At 42.3% G+C, this 18,736-nt stretch overlaps 1 long non-coding RNA gene across 1 annotated transcript; it reads left to right on the top strand.

Moving 5' to 3' along the window:
- Positions 1-16,494: 16,494 nt before the first annotated feature.
- Positions 16,495-17,384, top strand: LOC112270591. The gene is made up of 2 exons (XR_002962856.1): positions 16,495-16,776; positions 16,855-17,384. It is a non-coding gene; the product is annotated as an uncharacterized LOC112270591 (long non-coding RNA).
- Positions 17,385-18,736: the final 1,352 nt, after the last annotated feature.

The raw sequence follows: 18,736 nt of genomic DNA, 5'->3' as shown, positions 1-18,736 counted from the left end.
CTAGTTGGCGGTGGGTGGACTGCGGCGTGACTTCTTCTGCGATGAAGAGAGGGAGGAAGGGAGCAGCCCCGGCGCCATCTACAGAGCTCCCTCCATGTGTTTTGCCGCTGGTGACTTGCCCCTGCTGCCGGGTATGACGTGCCGTCCGCCTAGTCTCAAAATCAGAGCTCAATCCGAGCAGGGTGTTCTACAAGTGTCCTAACCACAAGGTAAGAGAAGTCCATCTTTCATGTACTGCACAAATTTTGCTTGGATTTGTTTGCTTTGTGCCGCTGCCTGATTTGAGCATGTTGAACTTGATTTGGGCTGAGTGGAAGTGGGGGTTGCAACTTTTTCCATTCGGAAGATGGTGAATATTATTATGTTGATTACTTGTCAAGCATTGGTGTGATGATTCCAAGCACTTATTGGGGTGGAGAGATTGAAGGAGGAGCAGAAGGAGGAGCTGAATCTGGTGCACAATGTTGAGAAGAAGGTTTAGAAGGTGCAGCAGAAAATAGAGAATTTTGAGATAAAGTTGTTGGTGGAGAAGATGGATGCTTTGGTTGTGATCTGTAGGATGACCTTATGTGATTTTGTAGTATTTGTTGCACTGTTGTTGTATGTGGTGGCTAAGAAATAAGAGTTAATTCAAATGTATGAACTTTGCTTCTTAATCAATGAATTTTGGCTCCTTTTGGTTGACTGTATGGTCTGAATTTGAGAGCTTTCTGTTGTTTGGTGAAACTGATCAGAGGCATAGCATCATGTTATTTGATTTTGAGTCAATTTTGACAGTTCTGTTTTTATTTGAATGAAATTTACTGGAATTTTTTATAGCATTTCATTTGTATTCGAATGAAATAGATAACACATCAAAAAACTCATAAAAAAATGAATTCACACAACAAAAGAGTAATGAAAGCATCATTCCTAGCTTTGCATTTCATCTAGTCATTCATCAACATCCATCGGTTCAACAAAAAGTAAACTATTAAAACACAAGTCCCCTTAGTAGAACTACAGGAACATTACAGGTTCACTTAGTAGAACTACAGGACCATAACTAGCAATTTGCTGTGCAAAATGTGCACTATCTGTCTGTCCGTTTATCCAAAATGTGCACCTTCCTGTCCAAAATGTACTCCCCTTCTTGAAGTTCTTCTAATTAGCTCACTTGTTTTCTTTTGGCTTTGGTTTCCTTCTCTTCTGTCCTGCTAGACCAAGTGCAGCAGTGGTGGCTCTTGGCACAAGAAGTCCTTCTCTACAGTTTGCAATGAATGTACTTTTTGGAAGAGGGCCCGGTGCTTGGGACTACTGAGTTGATTCATTCTGCTCATTTTGGTAAAAGTTAATGTCGTCATGCTTGGCTTCCAGAGGAGAATGACTAGTTATTTGAAATGCATAACTCCATGAAAGTCAGTTGTAGCACTGAAAGATTCTGTGACAATTGTAGACATGAGTTAATGTCATGCTTGGCTTCTGTGACAATTTTTGTAGCGCTGAAAGGTTCTCCTGGCTAACTACATGAAAGTCAGCTGTTCTAGACAAAGCAACACTTGGGCTTGTTGATGCCTTGCAAGAATTGTTATATAAGAACGATTTGTCATGTTTATGCAAAAGAATTAGTAATGATATATATGAAAATGGAGATCATTTTACCTGGCAGCTAGAACTAAGGTTTTTTTTCCTTACAAATATGCTTTTTCTTCCTTGTAACTTCTGGAGCTGGAGCATTTGCAGGCTGAGGAGCTGGAGCATCTACAGGAATTATCCTTCTTTTGACAGGCAACTTCCTCTTCTTTGCATCAGCCATGAGCTTGAGCAGCAGATGTTCTTCCCGAAGCCATGGCTAAAGTGTCTGCATCACAGTCAACAATGCGTCTTCCAGGAAGAAGCCAGTACACCTTACACTTGCTGTGAATATAGCCCAACTGTTCTATGAAGTCCTTAATCCAAAGAGGTGACCATGTTTCAACCTCACATCCATCAAACCAATCAAGATACTTAACTCTTGTTCGCCCCGAAGCCACAAAAAATCCCCCATGGCTGATGCCCACAGAGAATAGAGAATCAATTGGTCCTACCAACAAAAAGACAAAATTTGTGCTCAAAATCAAACCAAACTACTTCTACCTATCATCCATTCACAGGATTGATCCAATTTTCATGAAGAGATCAATGGACGTTAGGTTAGGGTTGAGAATCGGCCAGGTTAGGGTTTTACTTACCGTACAGAGGCAGCAGGGCGCCGGGCTCCCGCCGGACTAGGGCCATCTCGACGGTGTGGCCCACGTCGTCCGCCGCCTGCCAATGTGGGTTTCCTCGCCGTCGCTGTCATCACCGTCGGGTCGCCTCTGCGTCGCGAAGAGAGGAGGAAAGGAGGAGAATGAGGTGGGCTCGCTGGGGAGAAGAAATGAAGGGGCATGGGTTATTTGCAAAAACCCGTCAACGGTAGCACCTGACGACTGGGCCCGAAGAGCCACGTAGGCAGGCGGCACGCGCCAAAGCCAGTATAGGACCTGAGATGAACCACCTATGAAACAATTAGCACTAAAACGTGTATTTTCAAAAAATCAAGACTAACTTTGGACATTTGCGGAAGAATTGGGACCTCTAATGCATTTTGCTCTAATCCTAACTACGATACATGCATCAACAAAAAACAACATGCAGATACAAGAATCAAGATTAAGACTAACACTTTGGTCGTCTCTAACTTGGTCTTGTAGTGTAAAAAACTTCATAGTGGTGTTAGGTTTTCTCCCTAAGCTTGCACGAACCGTGGATTTCCTAGCACCGCTAAACTAGTTAGCCTCTATTTTCCTCCTATCTGCTGTAGCAGACTAAATATTTTCGTTTATCATGAAGGGAACTTGGGAAGTGGGATAGCCCGGTTGGAAAAACACGAGGACATCATTTATGGATCCACTAATCAAAGACCAAATCATGTTTAGCTTTTCTTTTGACATTTTCTAGCGTGTCTAGCTATCATTTCCGGTTAACTCTATTTTAATTTTAGTAAATTTTAATTTGCACAGATCTGTACACATGTATACATCAAATAAATCACTTCTTTCAGGAAAAAATATTACAACTTACAAAATGCGTCTTAAATCTTAATGGAGAGGAAACAAAAGGCTAGGTGGGTATTGTTTTTGTGGAAACATGGGAAACGTAAGAACCGAAATTACTTGATAAAATGCATTGTGTTTGAGCACAACATCCTTTTTAGATTAATAGGAGGAAACCTGCACACTTGAGCATTACATCTGAATAACAGCTCATCTCACTCACGCGCGCCGCACACACAATGCAACAATGGTGGAAAACACATGATACATGCCTGTGCTATCTAAATTAATGAAAAACTGTGCTTTCACACTTATGGACCTAAATTAACTAAAAACAAATGAATCTATACCAGGATGTCATGACGATGGTGGTGGGGCAAAAACTCCATTTATAGTATCTAGAAACTTGTCATTCTGAATTAGGGAATTGTTCTCTAACCTAAATGAGTCCACGAAAAACTTAAGTGGAGTCCACGAACATACAATCATTTGCTTGTTCAATTATAAGCACCACACGTTCTTTGTATGCATAAAATAGCAACAGCTTGAAAGATGAGATTTGCTTCTAAATTGCATATAGTACACATTTGTTTTGTTGGTCAAGTTTACTTTTGTTTGTTTAGATAATGGAAGAGAATATCTCTTCCGGCCTCTGCATCCGATCGAATTGAAGGTGCACCAACCTAGGTCAAGTTTAGATAGAAAACATAAAGATGATACTCATGAAATATCAAAGGGAAACGTGATAGAAACATGTATAAGCTAGATATTAAATTTTTAGTCAATCTGAAAATTAACTTTATATCGGTCCGTCGTAACTGAGCACTGACCAAACGGAATCCTTATTATTCAATCACAGTGACATTTTTAACATAATACAATTAAATATAGCACCATACACATTCATTTTAAAGTACATATAGTACCATGTAGTACCAATACAATATAAATATTTCTACAGTTCCCAAAAGCAATAAATACTAAAAAAACGTCAATTATCTTACTAACATACTTTTAGCTTGTAGATCTAAAATAAATCTATATAGAGCTTTAAGATTAATTAAAACACATATTTGTAATTCGATCCTTTCAAGTTTGAAACCATTCTTCACAGTAGATGATGAAAACAAATTCAAGAAACAAAACATATTTTGTGAATTACTGTTTGGTGATATCATTGACAATATGTAGTATAAATACTGAGTCAAGAAGCATTAATAATGAACCGGCTGAGATTTTATTGATTACTGCTGGTTGCCTTTTTATACTGATGTTGGCCACAATGGGCTAACAAGATGGGAGTTTTCAATTTCAACCATCTCAGAGGAAGGTGTGAAATTACAATTCTTGTGGACTATTCCTTGAAATACAGCTTATCTTATGTCTTTTTTTCAAGAAGCACTAGCGCTGGTGGTATTGAATTATCTTTCCCATATGCTTTGTATTATGATTATTATTATTATCACGTAAATGCTTACATGCAAGAGAAACTGTAATGTCCATAGAAATCGCATACTATTTTGAGATTTTTTAATTACCTTTCCATTTCGAGTTTTTTATTTTGAAAAAACAAAATGAAGGAAGATGTCCGAAGAATCTATATGTCCAAATAGTAGAGATGAAGAGCAAAGTGGACAGGTTGCATAGTCAAATTTGAATACTATATCACAAACAAGAGCCTCCTGATGATCGGTGGGCATGCACGAGTCGCGCGGGGGAGCGGGACATCGGTGGCGAGGAGGTTGGGGAGGCAGCCCCAGATGTGGGCGACGACTGGGGTAGTTTTCTGCTTGCACGGATCTGTCCCCAGATAGGCGCGGCGGAGTTCGTCGTGTTGAGAAGTGATGCGTGCCACATGCATGGTGTGGTGTACGTTTGACGGATGGTGACAGATGCGCGTGGGGGAAGCTGCTTCCTGAGCTCTTGTGTCTTGACACTACTACAGAAAACCCCTTCCGTGATCCCCCTCCACTGGCGGTTAAAACCCAAGCTTCGGTTGGAGTAGGTGACGGTGGTTCCTTTCGTCGTGGTCCTTCGGTCTTGGAGGCCTCATCTCTTTGGAGAATCCTCTCTTGTGGCTGGCAATGGCTTGTGGCCGTGGATTGAGTCTTGTCCTTCGCGGGAAGGGGAACGCGGGGTAGCTTCCTCAGGGATTGATCTTTGGAAGTCAAGGCGGCGGCCTTGAAAAGCTTTGCGGTGGCGACCTTAGGAGGTGGGGTCGTCATTTTGCATGGTTGGGGTAGCGGCGCTATGCTACGTGGGTAGCGATTGAGTTTCCTTGGCCTAGCTGACTTGACCCGTGTGGGTTAAAGGTGGCAATCGGGTCAGTTTTGGTCTAGCTGGCATGTCGGGGCAGTGCCCTGGCCCGATCTTGGCACAACAGCCGTGGTGTAGCTAGGGCTACAAGAGGTGTCCAAGGTTGTGCAGCATTGTGGCTCGAGTGTGAGAGGTGGATGTCGGGACGGTGGTCCCGGACCTTGCTGTATTGTGTTGTGCCTTCGGTCGTCTCTTGTCATGTGGTGACGATCATCGAGGCTTTCTGTCGTCGTTGTGGGTCTGTTCATTTTTTTGCTAGGTTTTCCTTATAAAATAAGCCTTGTATTCTTAGTGAAATCGAGGAGCACCCTAGCTACCCTCTAGACGAGGTTACAAAAAAAAAAGGACACAGTGTGCAACATACCATAGCAGTCCAGAATGTCCAGCTAAACATTTGTAGCCAGTGATATTCTTATTTGGTCCATATTTGTTAGATTCACACTTGATACTATTTGTGTCCAGCTCCATCCTTGAGAAAAATGTGGTTTAAAATACAGGATGGCATTATCCGACAAGAACAGAGGCTTCCGGGTGGCCATTATATGTACGTGGGATCAACAAATTAGCTAGCTAGGATGTGGAGATTTCGGTCCTGTCACATAGCATATTCTGATAATATCCTTAATTACGGATTCAATCCATACTAAAAATACAACGGTCCTATACTCAAACATAAACATTTAACCAATGAAATACAAAATAAATCTTAAAAAAATGCTTTAATATCGTTTTTGTTCTTTCTTCTTTTAAGGGTCACCATTGGCTCTAACAAACCTGTGGGTCTGTGCTCCTGTGCCCCATCTCAGTAACACGTTAGTGCCCTAATTCTTTGTCATTGATGACCAAAACAAAAACCGACTTGATCACATCATGCACTTTCAACTGTAGCTTAGCTAGAGGCGGCACATGCTATATATGTTGATGCCTTTAGAAGAGTTTTTCGTATGAGACTTGTTTTGATTTGTAAGACGTCTCCATACAAGTTTATGTACGTAGTTTACGAAAAGATATAGAGTATACTTAGTTTGTTGAGTATTTTTCCATAAATAGGTAGGGGTTGGTAGTCAATTGGCGCCATGCATACCAATAGAGAGAAAAATGGAGGCAACTAGTTGGAGCTACCGATAAATGGCTTCAATCCATGGCCAAAAGGTTAGGCATACATTTTTTTCGTGTTGCCAACATGTACTGCAAATATATTAAAACACACCGGCCATGATCTTGGGGGCAAAGCCAACAGGCATGGGTTAGAAGACTTAGGTGGTGCATGTGCCACATCGTCTACGTACCTGCTGTAGGACAGGACTCGCTGGGAGCAAGAGACATCAGAGAAGTTATTTCTTGTCATTTCGTTTATGGTCTTTTCAGAACCTGGGAGGTGTTCTGCTGTGTACATACTGCACGGACATGTTGGTTTCATTAAAAAAAAAGCACACCATCCTACAGCTGACTCCTTTGTGTCAATTATCTTTCGTGTGTATGACAGATCAATTTCTATCTCAAACACCTACTCAAAAGAGATTTTCTAACGATTAAATTTCTTGGAATGAAATTTTATATAGCACACCATCCATACAGCTGACTCAACCTTCGTGTCAACTATCTTTCGTGTGTACGACAGATCAATTTCTATCTCAAACACCTACTCAAAAGAGATTTTCTAATGCTTAAATTTCTTGGAACATTTTGTATAGCACAAACAAGTAAACTTTAGTAGAAACTCAATGTCTCTTCATTTGGAACATATGATATTCCCAAAACAAAATACTAGAACATGCCGTTTTGCGTTATTCTTTAACTATATATACAAAATCATCCATAAGTCATCAAGGTACTAATTTGTGATGAGTATGAAACTCCATTTGCCAAGTATGTCGCGTCAAAAGATGAATAGGAAAAGTATGGATTAGGATATATAGCAAACAACATCTTAAATCCAGCCTATTCTCTCTATTTTGAATTCGATCCCTGAAGGTGTAACTAGAACCGGAAAATTAGTTGAAGGATAATGTTTTCCTATAGTGTATGTTGCTAAAAAAAATCTGCATATTGCAATTTGCAATACACGCTGATCTAATTTACGTCCTTACAGCAACTTGTATTTTTTTTAACAAATAATGTATACAGATCAACAAAAAAGGGCACTCAAAACTGAGTACGACCTCAATCTCTTGCACAATACACAGATCGAATGCTGTTTGCACATATTTGTTTTCCTGTAAATAAGTTGAACACATCTAGCTACGGGAAATAAATTGCTTCATTCAAAAATAAAAGTAAAATGATTACAACTCAAAAAATGTATCTGAACGAGGGAAACCAAACAAGTGGGTATTGTTTTTGTGTAAACCTGGGAGAGCGGAGGAATTACACAAATTACTTGATAGTAAAATGCATTGCATTCAAATTATTTTGACCAACGTTAAGGGAAATATAATTAATTAAACCATGTTTGAGCAATACAATAAGACGCATTGAATCTAATAAAATCGAAGAACACATTACTGCAACAGACGATAACAGTACACGTTCAGAATCAGAACTGAAACAAAAAATGAGACCTACGGGGAGAAAATGCATTGAACTCAGCTCTTGTTTGCCGCGGCCTATGCGATGATAAAACATGGGGCATAACCTATGTTGGGTTTGTCCAAAGATCAATCACATGAAGACGCACACGCACAAACGATCACACAATTATTTGACCAAGGACGCGTATCGTGCCCTCTAGTTTCTCTTTATTTCTTTCTCAAATCCCACAACCTTGTTACAAGCCATGGTTCATGTGTATATATACACGTACCGGTAGCAATCCTAGCTAGACTCGATGACCAAAACCGAGACAGACTCAACTAGCGTCACGCAAGCACTTACCTAATAGAACTCATACGGTACTAGTACGGAACTCTAACTAGGACCGTCAAACTCACACACGGCCAGCACAACTAATCCTATTAGGACTCATACTCAAGATTACTCAACAACCTAGTATGATATGCCCAAAACAATACTAGAACATGCCGTTTTGCGATGTTCTTTAACTATACAAAAGATGAATAAAAGTATGGATTCAGATAGCAAAATACATCTTCAATCCTACATATTTTCTCGGTTAATTAGATCTCTGAAGGTGTAAATAAAACCAGAAAATAGTTAAAGGATGACTTTTACCTAGTGTATGTTGCTAAAAAATCTGCATGTGTTGCAATTTTGCAATATATACACGCTGATCTGATATATGTACATCCTTACAACGGCTTGTAATTTTTTTAAATGATATATATAAATCAATAAATGAGCAAAAATGGGCACTCAAGACCTCAATTAATCTCTTTTGCACAATACACAGATTGAATGGTATTTGCGTAGATTTTTTTTCTTGTAAATAAGTTGAACACATCTAGCTACGGGAAATAAATCCCTTCATTCCAAAATAAAATAAAATAACGAAAACTCACAAAGTGCATCTGAACGAGGGAAACAATTATACAAGTGGGGATTGTTTTTGTGCAAACCATGTGAGGGGAGGAACAAAAATTACTTATAAAGTGCATTGTATTCAATTTATTTTGACCAAGGTCAGGGGAAATTAATTAAACCATGTTTGAGCAGTACAATAAGATGGAGTGCATGAATCTAATAAACACAATATGCTGCAGCAGAAAATATAGATAACAGTACACACGTTCAGCTCTTGTTTGCCCCGGCCTATGCGATGATGAACATGAGGCATAACCTAGCTCAAAGGCTTCATAGCTTGCAGCAGAGATGGCAAGCAAATCTCATGAAGGCACGCCTCCGAGATCGAGGCTCCGTTTTTGCTCAATTTGAAGATGACGGTAACCTTTTTGGTGTCGAGGTTGAGCTTGACGAGGGATCTACGCACAATGAAGACCAAAATGCCACTCCTCTCCCCGAAGCCCTCGAACCTAATTGAGTTGGGATCCCCGATCCCAAATGCCCAATTCTTCTTGTCCACCAGCACCTGCCGGCTCCAACTCGCGAGCAAGCTGCTCCTGCTCGGCTCCTCCTCAAGAGTCCACGCCGATATCACAAAGTTCTCGGAGACGACCACCATGAGCCTCCCGTCCGGAGTAGCTGCCAGGATGAGCGACTGCGGGCCGATGAAAGGCTCCATTCTGCAGCTTGTGCTAATGAAGGGCAGGTCAATCAGTGTTGCCTGCGCCGTGTCGGCATGCAGAGCGACGACATACACCTCTCGCTGCGTATTGGCCGGCAGCACTGGCAGTGCACATAACCAGTGGACGTTGCGTCCGATTACAACCGGGCAGGAGCCGTGAAATGGTCAGAATGGCAGCTCGGGATGGGATCTGCGGGCTGGGCTCCATCTGCCATCCCGTGACGAGTAGAGCTGGCTTCGCAGCGTTCCTTCCACGACGAGCAGCTCGAAAGAGCCGCCGCCCTCGCCGACGTTGAGCAAGGCGTAATTGTTGAGGACTACCATGTCTGTTGGTGGAATGTTTGAGGTGTCTCCGGTGATGTTGTTGCATATGCCAAGAGGGTTACCTGGACGGAAGAAATTATTGCGGACGACGACAAGGCCGTCGCGACACGCCAGGTTCTCCCACTCCGGTCCCATCATCTCAGTGAAGCGGACGAGGGTGGGTTCAGCCGAAGGCAAGCCCTGGACGGCGCGCCGCGCGGCGGGCTTGTGCTTCGAACTGCGGTTGCCGTGGTTAACCACTTTGTACGACACGCCGAGGAGGAGATCGGGATTAAAACGGCCGGCGCGGACCGGGGCTAGCTGGTCGCGAAAGCCCTGGGCGAGGATGGAGAGGCGGAGGGTTTTGGAGGTGGCGGCGCAGCGGACGATGGAGACAGCGTCCGAGCGAGCGGCGATCTCGAGAATCATATCCAAAGGGAGGGTTGTGGACTGCTCGCCGTCGACGCTCGGGATCGGGCGATTCGGGACGAGCAAAGGGACGGCGCCAGCGGGGCGTGGTGGGGGTAGGGGAGGAGATCTGCGGCGGCGGATGCTCCGTGGGGGAGGAGGAGGAGGAAGCGGGGGAGGGGCGATGCCTCTGATTCGCGAGCTCTGGCGCCTCTGATCCATGGGGTGTCGGCGCCGGCGGCTGGGAAGAGGATGGATCTGAGATGGACTAGGGTTCTGTTGGAGTGAGCGGAGAGACCAGTGGGCAGTGTGGCCGCCTCGAGAAGCGCTGGGGCAGTTTTATGCTACGGGCCGCTCGCTTTGTACAGACAAACTCCCGTGGGCCGAGGAGCGTGGGCGTGTGTAATGAATGTGTTCGCCCCGAAGAACTGTGTCTGCTTTTCTTTTCTTCTCCTTCGTGCGTCTGAGGATCTCGATCTGGTTTCCTTGTCCTGTGTTCACCCGGTTGCACGCTAGCGCTGATGTTCGATCGGAGGAAAAAATAGAACATCACTGATGTTTGACCGCAGTAAGAAGAAGAGAGGTTACTGCTCCGCCTATCCACGACGTCCAATGATTTTTGGTTTACCGTTGGATAGGATCTTCTGACGACAGGCTGATGTATTGTCAACGCAAGCAGACGCCGTTGACGTTAGCATCCGAGGAAGAGGGATGCGACGGATTACTATTCGCATAAGGACGCGGAAGAGAGCACTGTTCGATCTGTTCCCACAAATATATACTCCGTAAAACATTCGGCATCCATCCGGACGATGGCATCGCGGTGTGGACGGCCGCGCAGTACAGAGGGGGGCACACAAACAGGGAGGGCACGACCTAGGAGTAGTAGGGTTCTGTTCACATGGGACCCAGTTTGCTTCTTTTTGTTTTTGATTGGTCCACGGTGTTCATCTGGAAAGAATAAAAAAAAACTAGGATATGTGTTTTCTGAGGAGCACTGTTGAGTCGCTGTTGACACAGTACATGGCATTGTTCACGGCTTGAGTCAAAGCTGAGAACAATGTTGAAAGTACTGCTGAGGAGTTGATTACTGTTCTCTAAATATATATATATATATATACATTTTTTCAGGAATATGTGTTTTTTCTATTTATTTGATTTCGTTTTTTTCTTTCTATATGTATTCGTTCTCTCTCAAGACTGTGTTTTCTTTATCTATCTATATATATATATCCATTCTCTCTCAAGAATATATGTTTGCTTTCTTTGTTTGATGTTATGTTTTCTCTCTCTAACTATATATATGCATTCTCTCTCAAAGATATTTGATTCTCTGTTTGGTTTGGTATGTGTCTCTATATATATATCCATTCTCTCTCTTAAGAATATGTGTTTTCTTTCTCTATATATACATTCTCTCTCTCAAGAATATGTGTTTTTCTCTCTCTCTTTATATATGTATTCATTTTCTCACGAGTATGTGTTTTCTCTCTCTATTTGATCTCTCTATATATCTATTATATCTCAAACATATGTGTTTTCTCTCTCTACATATATTCATTTTTCTCTTAATAATATGTGTTTTCTCTTTCCACATATATAAGTCTCTCTAAAAAAAATGTGTTTTCTTCTTTCTCTCTATGTTTCTATGTTTAGCTAGGCTTGGCCGCACTGTGCCTACAATCTCATCGTTCCTATTCAAAGCTGGGGTGGCTGTGGGGGCAGATGTCCCTTTCACTCACGTCTGTGGTACTGTTCTCACGAGCAAAAGGACAGTACGAGGGCTTTATTAGTACTGCTTCTCCCGTTTGCTTCCGTCTGCTCACTAACGCCTGATGGACGGTGGAGATAAGTGGCGCAGGAAGCTCGAGACCAGTCTCAGCTTTCTCTAAGAAGAAACCATTGGACACTGGCCGGTGTTGGAGAGCAGCTGCTTGCCTCGATGGAGGCCGCCGCGGCATGGATTTCTGCAAGGAATTCGGCAAGCACCAACCTAGATCTCTGCAGGGAATTCGACGAGCTGAGATGGATGTTTTAGAACGTTGGCCGCTCATAAATTTATGTGGGATGGATGGAGTGCATATATGTTTGTTATCTCTCCTCCATTTCACTCTCTATCTGTGGGAATTTCGGACATTATTCCTAGCCAGACAAAGAAATTAATATATAGGATTCTCGATTTAATTAGAGCTCGTTGAGTAGACTGCACATCAAATTGCTGTTTTACCAGAATATTGGTGATATGGATCAGTACCAAACAGATTTTCCACGGCTGGGCTAATGTGTACGTACTGGTTACCGGGCATTTTATGTTAGTGTCCCATATCCACATTTATCAGTGTCCCAAAGGTAAACCGGTTCACTGGACAAAACTGAGTGATGATGGTCTCAATCTTTTTTGCACAATTAATGCAGATCAAATGGTATTTGCAGATTTGTACACATCTAAGAAAATAACTCACTTCATTCAAAAAATCTAATGGTATTTGCACAGATTTGTTTTCCTGTAATTAGTTCTAGCTACGGGAGATAAACCACTTCATTGAAAAATAAAAGAAAAATGCATCTGAATCTGAACGGGGAAACCTGAGAGAGCGGATGAACACAAATTACTTGATAAAATGCATTGTATTCAATTTATTTTGGGCCAACGAGGAATTGGGGAAACCATGTGCTTTTGAGCAGTACAACATGCAGTGAATCTAACAAAAACACACGAAGAGCACAATACTGCAGCAGAGTACCATAACAGTACGTTCAGAACTAAAGTAACAATGAGACTGGAAGAACAAATAACAATGCAGACAGAACATACCCTGCAGTTTCATTTCTAATGTATCTTAAAGGATAGAATTCCCCCAGAATGAATCAGAAATCTAGAAATTATCACATCAGTTGGAAAAACATCTACTCCCTCCGTCCCAAATAAGTGACGTGGATTTGCATAAGAATCTATACAAATCCAAGTCACTTATTTTTTGGACGGAGGGAGTAGTTACTAGACTAGTCTTGGAGCGGAAAAAACGCTGTTAATTTGTAATCGAAGGGCATGGAAATTTGACGCTATGTATTATGCTACAGATAAATTTTTAGAAAGACAATTCACCTATATTGTGTGCCGCGAGAACATTAAGTCGCCAAGAACAACACACCTGCGAAATATTAGAGTGACAAACTAATTCTAAGCAAAGCATCATGTACATGGAACAGCACGGTGCAAAAAAAAAAGTACATGGAACAGCAGATCTAGAGAGAAAAGTACAAGATTATGTACGTAGTTTCAAAGAAAAAATATAGTTTGAGGCGTAATTTGCCCAAAAAAATGGTCGTAACTGCTTAGTAGTCAATTGACATGCCAATAGAGAGAAAGATGGAGGCAATTAGTTGGAGATACCTGTAAATTGGCTTCAAACCAATCCAAGGCCAAAAGGTTAGACATATAATTTTTTTTGGTACTGCCAAACTTGGACTGCAAACAAAGCACACACCAGTCATATTGACTAACCGTTCGCGCCAATTAGCTAGATTTACCTTGTGTCTATGACAGATATATATCTCGAACAACTAATCAAAGGAGATTTTCTTATGACTAAGATTTCTTGGAAAATCGTTTACTTTTTCTATAGCATGCACAAACAAAAAAACTTTGGCACAAAATACAAACTCAGGGTCTTTTAACTTGGAACGTAGGATGTATATTCTTGGAACAATACTAGATAATTGTCATTCTACTTTATTCTCCATTTTCCATGTATGTCGAGTCAAAAGGTGGGTAGGAAAATCTTAGGATTAGGTTAGCACACACAACTTCTTAAATCCTACATACAAAACTGGAAAATTAGTTGAAGGCCGACTTTTTCCTATAGTGTATGTTGCTTCAATGTATGCATCAATGCTGATCTGGTTTACCTCCTTACAACTATACACATAAAGTTATTTAACAAAATAATTTATCTAAACCAATAAATCAGCAAAATGGGCTCTCAAAACTGAGTGGTGACCTCAATCTATTTTGCACAATGCACATCGAATGGTATTTGCACAGATTATATTTGTACATATCTACAGAAAATAAAACACTTCATGCAAAAATAAAAGCAAATAATTACTCCTAAATTGCACTGAACGGGGGAAACAAACAAGTGGGGATTATTTTTGAACAAACCTGGGAGAGAGGATGAGCGACATGGAGTCGTTGATATGGTTGACATGTCTTAGAGTTAATTGTTGAGCGGTTTTCATGAGAAGACATGGAGTCATGTCTACCACCGCCTTTGATTACACCCAGATTTGGCTACTTGGATTGATACTGACGGAACTATCATGTGACATGGTTAAAAATGAAATAGAAGCATTGCATATTAGAGCTAACCTACTTATCTGTTCTAGGAAACTTAGAAATAAACATGTCGGACTCAACCTGGGAAATGACCATTAATATTAATTTTTACCCTTAATTTTAGCTATCACTGAAGCGGGTATACTTCAAATGGAATTGTATCTTTTGGTTATATATCAACAACCTTGGTCCAATCAACTTATTAACTACCCCCTCCAATCCTAAATTCTTGTCGTGGTTGTACTAAAACCACAACAATAATTTAGGATCGGAGAGACTACTTGAGCAATTAAACAAACACACTTTCTCTTCTTGCGCTTCCATAAATTAATTCACAGCATGTTCAACATATGTGATCCATACCGGGAGATGAAAGCACCATCTATTGGACCACTGAAAATTCTATTTTTCCTGACCTAGTAAGAAGAAAAATTAACAACAATATGCACTTTTTCTCATGAAAGAACAAGTTTATACAAACTTTTACCATGCACAATTGTCACCAATCATCACATCACGAATAATAAAGCTCTCTCTCTCTCTCAATGCAATAATGGTGGAAAACATGATACATTGTTACATGTTTGTGCTATCTATATGTTTCATGAAAAACTATGCTTTCACACTTATGGACCTAAATTAACTAAACATATAGATGAATCTATACCAGGATGTCATAACGATGGTGGGGGGGGGGGGGGGCAAAACCTCCATTTCTATTATCTTGAAACTTGTCATTTCAAACTCTTGGGTTCGGGAATTCTTCTCTACCTTAAATGAGTTTACAAAAATACAATCACACTACTACAAAACAGTGTATATGTGATGAGTCATCAGTGACGGGTCTTTCGCGTCCGTCACTGATGATGGCGAGCACGCGACCGTCACTGATGATCACTTATCAGTGATGGGCAGTGGCGGAGCTAAGAAGAAATTCATGGGCGGGCCAAACTAAAAGAGAACGCAAAATTTTTGTTCTCCATCATACCACTTCACTAGTCATTTCTCAAATCTTTCGTTCTCTTGAGCACGAATGAGCAAACCAGGGATTTGGAAAGAAATTGGGGAAGAGGAGGGACAGTGGGCGCATGGCAGCACTGCTGCGGGGTGAGCAGCGGGCAGCGGCGGCATGGCCACGCGGCGGCGGAGCAGCAGTGGTCTCGGGCGCTGGGCAGCGGGTACGGCGAGGTGGCGCAGGGCAGCGGGCGCATGGCGACTGGCGCGGCGAGGGGCGCATTGGCGCAGGGCAGTGGGCGACGGCGGCGTGGTGCGGGGCGGGGCGGAGTCCGTCGTCCTCAACTCCTCAAGGGACTAAGGGAGCGCGGCCCTGGCTGCAGCCTGCAGACCATTGGCGACCAGGGAGAAGCAGCAGGGAGCCAGGGAGAGGCTGGTTTCTGTGATTCTATCGGCAGTCTGCTAGGCTCGGCCCATGAGTACTACTAGTGTTCTTTTTTTTTTCAAAAACCCTGGGCGGGCCATGGCCCAGGTTGGTCCTAACGTAGCTCCGCCGGTGGTGATGGGTGTGGTATGTCCGTCACCGTTGACCACTACCACGCACGTCACTGATGACGTCTCATCACTGACGGACACGCAGGACCCGTCACTGATGACCATTCATCAGTAACGGACGTGGGAGGCCCGTCACTAATGGTTCGATGTGAAAAATAACAAAATTCACAAAAACACAAATCACTGGCGGGCTTTAAATCCAAGCCCGCTACTGATGAGCCCGGGAAACATTTGAAGATTGAAAAAATCATAACTAATTTATTAAAAATCAGAAAAATGTGATTTTTTTTTGCTAAAGTCTTATTAGCTATATCAGACTCATCAGTGTCGGCTTTGGAAAAAAGCCGCTACTGATGCTGCGTAGCCCAAAGAAACACAAAAACGGAATGCACGCACGCTATCGGTGGAAGAGCACAACGCATGGATCAATGACGTGTACACATCCTGCTTTCTCTCTCCTCTCTTGTTCACCCCACGATCTCCTCTCTCCCATCCATCTCGTTCTCTGCTCTCCTCTCGTCTTTCCCACTGGCCGACCTCCTCCTCCTCCTCCTCCGTCCAAGTCCATGCCACAGAGGAGAGGACGCCAAGCCAACAAAGAGCCGCCGCTGGCATGGAGGGCGGCGCCGACCTCCTCCTCCGCCCGTCCCCGCCTTCCGCGCCGCCAGGAAGCCGGCGCTGTGCCTCCCTAGTCGCCCGAGATCCAGGTTCCTCCTTCCTCTCCCTTTCTCCCGTTCCCTCTCCCCCGTTCCGTCTCTCACTGCCCCGCCCCTTCTACCCTCCAGCAACAGCAGCGGCGCCCGGCGCTTGGAGGACCTGCAGCGGCGCCGTCGGATCCACCGGCCACGACCCCGTCGCGGATCCGGCACGGAGGCCACCGGATCTGGCCTCTCTTCTCCTCCCGCGCGCGTCCTCCTCCCTCGAGCTCCTGCAGCAGCGGCCGCGGAGGACCATGGAGCAGTAGTGCTTGGAGGCCTTGCGCCGGCGCCCCCGACCCTGCCCGCGGTCGGATCTGGCGCCCCCGATGTGAAGCAATGCCATATTTCTTGATCTTGGTTCTGTCCAAGCTAGGGTTGTTGATCTGCTTTGTGTCCATGTCGTGTGTTTGTGACGCGGCGAGCTGCCGATTCCGGCCGGCATTCCGGCCTGTTTTTTTTTAATCGTGAAATTAGTATTAGTGTCGGTTACAGATGTGAGCCCATCACTGATGTACCACAACATCACCACAATCATGACCGTTACTAATGATACAACCATTCTGTTTTTTTAATCTTGTTACTGGCAGGAAGTTAATGATGCGGTTTTTCGATCGTTACTGATAGGCTTTTCTGTAATAGTGTTAGTTTGCTTGTTCAATTATAAGCACCACACTTCTTTGTAGGCATAAATCAGCAACAGCTTGGAAGATGAGATTAATTATATTAGCTTCTAACTTCCGTATTACACATTTGTATTGTTGGTGAAGTTTACTTTTGCTTTTTTTAGATAATGGAAGAGACATCCACACAGCCTATCTCTCAAGTTTACATACAAAACATAAAGATTATGCTGATGAAATATCAAAGGGAAACCGGCTTGGTAGAAACATGTATAAGCTAGATTCTAAGTTTCTAGACGATTGATATGAATATTAACTTTATATTCGTTCTTTGTAACTCACCACTGACTAAATGGAATCCTTATTATTAAGTCACATTGGCATGTACTCCATCCGTTCCAAAATATAGGGCTCATAACTTTGTTGATGGTCAAACTGATCTAGACTTTGACGAAGCTTACCGCCAAAATATTAACATCGGTTAATTCAGATGAATACATATGAAAACATATTTCATGATAGATCTAGTGATCTTGGTTTGGAGCTTTAAATGTTGTTGCTTTTTTCTATAAACTTGGTTTTGACATTCAACAAAAGATATACGTCTATATTTTGAAACGGAAGGAATATAACTTAATAAAATGAAATAGCTAGCACATCTGCCCATGCATATCAAAACCATACGCATACATTTGAAAGTACTTAGTACCTTATAGTTCTTGAAGTGAATCAGTTAAGTTTGCAGTACAAAACACAATATAAATATGCTTCTAAAGCTCCCAAGAGCAATAAAACATGCCAATTTATCTTAGTAATGTACTTTTATCTTATAGATCTAGAATAAATTAAAGCTATATAAAGATTTAAGATTTTAAAATATTTTTTTTTTTACAACTCTCCTTTCAATAAGTTTGAAACCATTCTTCACAATAGATTATAAAAAATAATTGCAAGAAAGAAAACCTATTTTGTGAAATGCTGCTTGGTGATATCATTGACAATATGTATAGTATAAATGAGTCAAGAAGCATTAATATAATGAACCTGCTGAGATGTGATTGATTATTTCTGGTTGCCTTTTTATGCTGATCTACAACGGGCTAATAAGATGGGAGTTTTCAACAATCCCAGAGGAAAAGGTTGAATGAAGTTATCATTCTTAGGGACTATCCCTTGAAATACAGCTTATCTTATGTCAAATGACAAAGGCCAGGATTGGATTTTTTTTTTCAACAAGCACAGGTGGTATATTGATCGAGAGGGCTTGGAACTATTTTTTCCAACATGCATTGTAATATATTATATTTTTCATCAGGTAGTGCTTACAGGCAATTGAAACATACTGTTAT

Source organism: Brachypodium distachyon, chromosome 2 (genome assembly GCF_000005505.3).
Source record: "Brachypodium distachyon strain Bd21 chromosome 2, Brachypodium_distachyon_v3.0, whole genome shotgun sequence".
Taxonomy (NCBI): domain Eukaryota; kingdom Viridiplantae; phylum Streptophyta; class Magnoliopsida; order Poales; family Poaceae; genus Brachypodium; species Brachypodium distachyon.
This window is presented reverse-complemented; position numbering and strand designations above follow the sequence as displayed.